Source organism: Penaeus vannamei, chromosome 37 (assembly GCF_042767895.1).
Source record: "Penaeus vannamei isolate JL-2024 chromosome 37, ASM4276789v1, whole genome shotgun sequence".
NCBI classification, from domain to species: Eukaryota; Metazoa; Arthropoda; class Malacostraca; order Decapoda; family Penaeidae; genus Penaeus; species Penaeus vannamei.
Genome location: NC_091585.1, coordinates 17,053,333 through 17,060,832, shown reverse-complemented (window position 1 = coordinate 17,060,832; position 7,500 = coordinate 17,053,333). Strand labels below are relative to the sequence as shown.

The 7,500-nt window shown below is 37.2% G+C and overlaps 1 protein-coding gene across 1 annotated transcript in view; it reads left to right on the top strand.

Moving 5' to 3' along the window:
• LOC113809441 (protein turtle homolog B) overlaps window positions 1–7,500 on the top strand; it is a 158,055-nt gene that overhangs the window by 119,218 nt on the left and 31,337 nt on the right. The window lies entirely within an intron of this gene.

Genomic DNA, 7,500 nt, shown 5'->3' with positions numbered 1-7,500 from the left:
GTTGTGTGTTTGTGTCTTTGGTTGTGTGTTTGTTTGTTTGTGTGTGTCTGTTTATATGTTTGTATATATGTGTATGTTTTAATGTAAGTGTTCGTTTATTTGTTACTTTGGTTGTGTGTGTTTGTTTGTTTGTGTGTGATTGTGTGTGTGTTTATATGTTTGTATGTATGTGTACGTTTTTGTGTATGTCTTTCTCTCTTTCTTTGGGTGTGTGTATGTGCAACCTATATGTGTGTCCGAATGCTCTTAAATTTAAAGAGTGAAAATACAGGGAAAGAGAGAGAGAGAGGGAGAGAGAGAGAGAGAGAGAGAGAGAGAGAGAGAGAGAGAGAGAGAGAGAGAGAGAGAGAGAGAGAGAGAGAGAGAGAGAGAGAGAGAGAAACAGTAAAAAAGGAATATATATATATATATATATATATATATATATATATATATATATATATATATATATATATATATATATATACAAAAACAGACAGAGAGAGAGAGAGAGAGAGAGAGAGAGAGAGAGAGAGAGAGAGAGAGAGAGAGAGAGAGAAACAGTAAAAAGGGAATATAAAGAGAGAAAGAGAGAGAGAGAGAGAGAGAGAGAGAGAGAGAGAGAGAGAGAGAGAGAGAGAGAGAGAGAGAGAGAGAAAGAGATAGAGAGAGAGAGATAGAGAGAGAAAGACAGTAAAAAGGGAATATAAAGAGACAGAGAGAGTAAAATGGGAATACAAGCGAGAGAGAGAGAGAGGGAGAGGTAGAAAGAGAGAGAGAGAGAGAGAAGACAGAGAAAATACACACCAATCAAGATGAGAAGGACGAAGACACAAGCCTGTGACGTCTTGAGGCACTTGTCTTGATCGTATTATTGTAAGGTCCCGTTATTTGATCACGAGAAGTGACGTCGAGTGCCACTTGGAGGAGCATACGGCGAAGTGGGGGAGAGGAAGGAGGAATCAAGAGAAAGAAGAGGAAAGAGGAGGCCGAGGAGAGAGAAAGGAAGGTGGGGGAAGTAGGGGGAGGAGAGAGGGGAAGGAGGGAAAAGGAGGAAACAGGGGAGAAAAAGAAGGAAGGAATAAAGGGGAGATAGAAGAGGAAAGAAGAGGGTGAGGAAGGTGAAAGGAAGGAGGGGGGTGTATGAGGAGGAGAGAGGGGAAAGAGGGGTGGTGGAGAGGAAGGAGGAAGGAAGGAAAGGGAGGAGGAGGGAGAGAAAAAGAAAGGAGGAATAAAGGAAAGACGAAGAAAAAAGAGGAGGGCAAGGAAGGAGGGGAAAATAGGAGGAGGAGAAAGTGGAAGGACGGGATGGAAGAGGAGGGAGTGAAAAAGAATGGAAGAATAAATAGGAAAGAGGGGGCCGAGGAAGGAGAAAGGAAGGAGGGGGAAGCAGGAGGAGGAGAGAGGGGAAAGGGGGGAGGGAGAGGAAGGAGGAAGGAAGGAAAAGGAAGGGAAATCAAGAGAGAGAAGAAGGAAGAAGAGAGTGAGGAAGGAGATAGGAAGGAGGAGAAAGTGAAAGGAGTGGATGGAAGAGGAAGGAGGGAGATAAATAAAGAGAAAGAGAGAGACAGAGAGAGAGAGAAAGAGAGAGAGAGAGAACAGATATAAGGAAGAAGAGAGGAAGAGGAAGGACCAGGATGAAAGAGGAAGGAGAATCGAGAAGAATTAACAAAGGGAACTCTACACCATTATTTGTAGAAACATGTACAATTTTCCTTTTTCAAAATTATGCAAATACGCATTAGAATCTAGGTAGATGAAGTTACTTAGAACAACTTCCAGGTACAGATCATCATCAAGAACATCAGCAGAAACTCTTTGAAGTATTACTGTATTCTTGACATAGAGATGAAAATAGGAAACACACCTTCAAACCAAGCTGAAACAACTTTTTTTTTTCTTTTTTTTTCTTTAATCTTGGCAAAAACAGACCGTATTTTCTCTTTAAAAAATAGATTTGTGACGAATTTCCACAAAGAGGATTGTTTTGATAGTAATTAGAGGCTAGTATTTCGAATTTCACATTTCCGTAAACTTCTTTTATTATTTTTATTAAGGGTAAAAGCTTACGGAGTATTAGTTCTGCTGAGAAAATCCACTTGGACTTTTTTTTTTTTAGTTTGTTTCTGATGAAAAATTTCTTTCTCTGTTTCGGATAATTAATTTCTTTCTCTATTTCTGATGAAAAAAAAAAAAATCTTTCTCTGTTTCCGATAATTAATTTTTTTCTGTTTTCGATAATTAATTTCTTTCTCTGTTTCGGAAAATTAATTTCTTTCTCTGTTTCCGTTAATTAATTTCTTTTTCTGTTTCGGTTGATTAATTTCTTTCTCTGTTTCGGATAATTAATTTCTTTCTATTTACGAAAATACATTTGTTTCTATGTTTCTGATGATTAATTTTTCTCTCTTTTTTCTGATAATTAAATCTCTCTGTTTGCGATAATTAATTTCTTTCTCTATTTCTGATAATCAACTTCTTACTCTGTTTTTCATAGTTAATATCTTTTTGTAATTCTGATAATCTTCTTACTCTGTTTTTTATAAATAATTACTTTCTCTGTTTCTGATGATTATTTTCTTTTTCTATTTATGATAATTTTTTTCTTTCTGAATTTCCAATCATTCCTTTCTTTCTCTGTTTCCGACAATTAATTTCTTTCTCTGTTTCCGATAATTAATCTATTTTTCCGTTTCCGAAAATTAATTTCTTTCTCTCTTTCCGATAATCAATTTCTTTCTCTGTTTCAGATAATTGATCTCCATTTCTCTTTTACTTGTGGTCTATTTTTGACAATTAATCATCATCTATGTTTCGGATAATTGACTTTCATATCTCTTTCTGTTGCTGATACTTTCTTTCTCTATTTCTCATAACCAGTTTTCTTCTTTATTTCCGATAATTCCTTTCTCTCTCTCTATCTCTCTCTCTCTCTCTCTCTCTCTCTCTCTCTCTCTCTCTCTCTCTCTCTCTCTCTCTCTCTCTCTCTCTCTCTTTCTCTTTCTCATAATTCATTTCTCTATCTCCTTATTCATTACTCTTCCTATTGTATTTAACATTTCTTGGTCGGAGCAGTTTCCTCTTCGTTTCTCTATTTAAATATCAATTCACTTATTCAATCGCTTTGAAATTGTAGAGAATCCTCTGACTCTAAAACCACGCTCGTGAATTTAAACAGAGAGAGAGAGAAAGAGAGAAAGAGAAAGAAAGAGAGAGAGAGAGAGAGAGAGAGAGAGAGAGAGAGAGAGAGAGAGAGAGAGAGAGAGAGAGGGAGAGAGAGAGAGAGAGAGAGAGAGAGAGAGAGAGAGAGAGAGAGAGAGAGAGAGAGAGAGAGAAACAGACAGAAAGAAATAATAATAATTCTTGAAAGATGATTTACATTGTGTTCTAGTGAGAAATTACCCTTGGCGATCGACAGAATTTTACAATCTGGAATAAAATGGAGAATAGTAAAATTGGAGGTGAAGAAGAGGAAGAGGAAGAAAAAGAAGAAAAAGAGGAGGAAGAAGAAGATGAAGAGGAGGAGGAGGAAGAGGAGGAGAAGAAAGAAGAAGAGGAAGAAGAGGATGGGGAAGAAAAAGACGATAAAGATAAATTATTGTATTAGAATTAGAAAAAAAGATAAAAGAAACGAGAGCGAGAAGAGGAGGATGAGGAAAAACGAAGAAAGAGAAACAATGCGGATAAAAATAAATAAATAAATAAATAAATAAATAAATAAATAAAAGAAAAACAAGAAAAGAAGAAACTGGTGCTGCTGATGATAGCTCTGAGAGAGAACAAAAATGAAAAGACAAAAAATGAATAAATAAATAAATAAATGAATAAAGAATAATAATAAACAAATAAAAAGATAAATAAAAAAATAATTGTAAGAGGTCACACGGCAAATCAGAGGTCCTCTTTTGTATGCATTTGCACACAAAGGCATTTACGTGCGTATAAAGTCGAGCGTGCGCGTGTGCAAGTATGTTCGTGTGAATGTGCGTGCATTTGAGTGTATGTGTATGTTTGTTTGTTTATAGGCGTGGCCGTGCAAGATAGAGACACCGAAACGATGCACATACACTCAAACAAACGCACAAACAAACATTCACGTAGAATAAGCAGAAATACACACACACACACTTAACGCACGCACTCACATAAGCAATCAAGCACACCCACAAGCAAGCAATAACATACACACACAAAAGCAAACAAACACACACGCAAACACAACTACACACAATCACACACACAGAAACAATCAAACACATACATACAATCAAACACACACAACCAAACACATACACATAAACAAACACACGCGCACAAAAAAACAGACCAAAAACACAACCCAATGTACCTTTGCGCAAGGACACAAGGACAGCCCAATAAGCGTCCCCGGCCTCACCTCCAGAATTCACAAGCCCCCTCCCCCTAACCCACTCCCCCCACTACCACGACCTCCCCCCAGCCCCAACCACCACCACCTCCCTCCCCCCCACAACCACCACCACCTTACCCTCCTCCCCCCACGACCACCCCCCTCTCCCCCCACTACCACCACCAGTACCTCCCCCCCTCCCATCACCACCACCACCTCCCCCTCCCACCATCACCACCACCACATCCCCCCTCCCCCCACCATCACCACCTCACCACCACCACCTCCTCCTCCCACCCCCACCCTCCACCACCACCCCCCACCGGTCTCCGAAACCGTCCCGAACGAACCCCCGAAACGAAGCCGACTCGAACGCAAGTGAAGAGCCGCAAAAGCAAACTTGATGGAAACATGTTCATGAGTAGCGCGGATATGCAAATGAGCTCGACTCAACTTTCAAAGCGTTTTGCATTTTATGGCTCGGACCAGAAGCCTTGCGATATGAGGCCGCCAAGCACTGAAGGAAGAAGAGGGAGGAGGAAGAAGAGAGAGCAGGAAGAAGTGGGAGGAGGAAGGGGGAGGGAAGAGAGAGAAGAGGGAGAATGAGAAAGAGAAAGAGAAGGAAGGGAGTCGGGGTATTTGGCGAGGAGGAGGAAGAGGAAGGGAAGAGAGAAAAGGAGGGAGAATGAGAAAGAGAAAGAGAGAGAAGGGAGACGGGGTATTTAGCGAGGAGGGAGAAGAAGAGGTAGGGAAGAGAGAGAGGGAGAAGGAGAAAAAGAAGGAAGGGAGACAGGGTATTTAGCGACGAGGAGGAAGAAGAGGAGGATGAAGGGAGAGGGAAGAGAGAAGAAGAGAGAAAGAGAGAGAAGGAAGACGGGGAGGAGGCAGAAGAGGGAGGACGAGGGGGGGGGGGGAAGAAGAGAGAAAGAAGACTGGGTATTTGGCGAGGAGGAGGAAGAAGAGGGAGGACGAAGGGGGAAGGAAGAGAGAAAAAGAGAGAAAGAGAGAGAAGGAAGACGGGGTACTTGGCGAGGAGGAAGAAGAGGAAGGGAAGAGAGAAAAAGAGGGAGAATGAGAAAGAGAAAGAGAGAGAAGGGAGACGGATTATTTGGCGAGGAGAACGAAAAGGGAAGAATGAGAGAAGACGAGGGGGGGGGGGAGAGGGAGAATGAGAGAGAGAGAAAGAGAGAGAAGGGAGACGGGATGTTTAATGGGGAGGACGAAGAGGGAATTGACATGGGAAAGGGGACACGAAAAGGGAGAATAACAATATGGAGAGAGAGAGAGAGAGAGAGAGAGAGAGAGAGAGAGAGAGAGAGAGAGAGAGAGAGAGAGAGAGAGAGAGAGAGAGAGAGAGAGAGAGAGAGAGAGAGAGAGAGAGAGAACAGTAAAATGGGAAAGAGAAGAACGAGAAAAAAGGAAAAAAAGATAGACAAGCAAGCAGAGACAGAAACAGACAAACACACACATACTCACAGAAAAAAGAAACAAACAGAGAGAGAGAGAGAGAGAAGAGGAAACTGAGCACAGGAATTACGGCTAGAATATTGAACAGATGGGAAGGAACGAAGAGGGAAGAGAGGGAAAGGGGAAAGAGAAGGAAACATAATTAAATAGGAGAACGAAGGGAACGCCAATAAAACCAAACAGAAGATTCAATAAGGGTCAGGGAAATGCCAAGAGACGTGATAGGACGCCTGTATTTCGCTTGACATGACACTGTTCATCTCTCCTTGGATTATGGCATTGACTGTTGATGCCTCTTAGGTACTGTGATATTCCAGGTTAAAGATTCTTTGATTATTCGTTTAATTATCGTGTCTGTACTAATGGTGAGGGTTTTATTGGTAATGATGATGATTATGGTAATGATCAAAACGTTAATCATAATAATGGTTATCATTGATTTTATCATTTCATTACTACCAGCATTATTATTATCATTACTATTATTATTACCATTATTATTATTATCAGTATTATCATTACTACTATTATTATAATCATTATCATTATTAGTATTATCATTATTATTATTATTATTATTATTATCATTATTATTATTATCATTATCATTATTATTATTATTATTATTATTATTATTATTATTATTATTATTATTATTATTATTATTATTATTATTATTATTATTATTATTATTATTATTATTATCATTATTATTATTATTATTATTATTATTATTATTATTACTTTTATTATCTCTTTAATTAGTATCTTAATGATAGAAATATCATCATCATTACTTTTATTATTTTTATTATTGTTTCTTTCCATTATTCATCATTAATATCATCATTACTATTATTACCATTATTATCATTATTATTGGTAGAAAAACCCACAATGCACAAACTAGTTTTGATAAATCTAGTTGTGCATTGTGTTTTTTTCTACTATAGTATCAACACGGTAGAGTATTTTTTCCATTTACTATTATTATCATTGTCATAATTTTTATCATTATCATTACCATTATCATTATTATTATTATCATTATTATTTTAATTATCATTGTCATTATTATCGTCATTATGATAACTACCAATATTATTGCAACTGTTGTTAGTATCATTACTATTATAATTATCGTTATAAGCATTATTACGAAATATTATTATTATTACTGCTATTATCATTATCATTGTTATTATTGTTGTATATAGATAAATAGATAGATAGATAGATAGATAGATAGATATATAGATAGATATAGATAGATATAGATATAGATAGATAGATAGATAGATAGATAGATAGATAGATAGATAGATAGATAGATAGATAGATAGATAGATAGATAGATAGATAGATAGATAGATATAGATAGATAGATAGATAGATAGATAGATAGATAGATAGGTAGATAGATAGATAGATAGATAGATAGATAGATAGATAGATAGATATAGATAGATAGATAGATAGATAGATAGATAGATAGATAGATAGATAGATAGATAGATAGATAGATAGATAGATAGATAGATAGATAGATATAGATAGATAGATAGATAGATAGATAGATAGATAGATAGATAGATAGATAGACAGATATAGATAGATAGATAGATAGATAGATAGATAGATAGATAAATAAATAGACGGATAGATATAGATAGATAGATATAGAT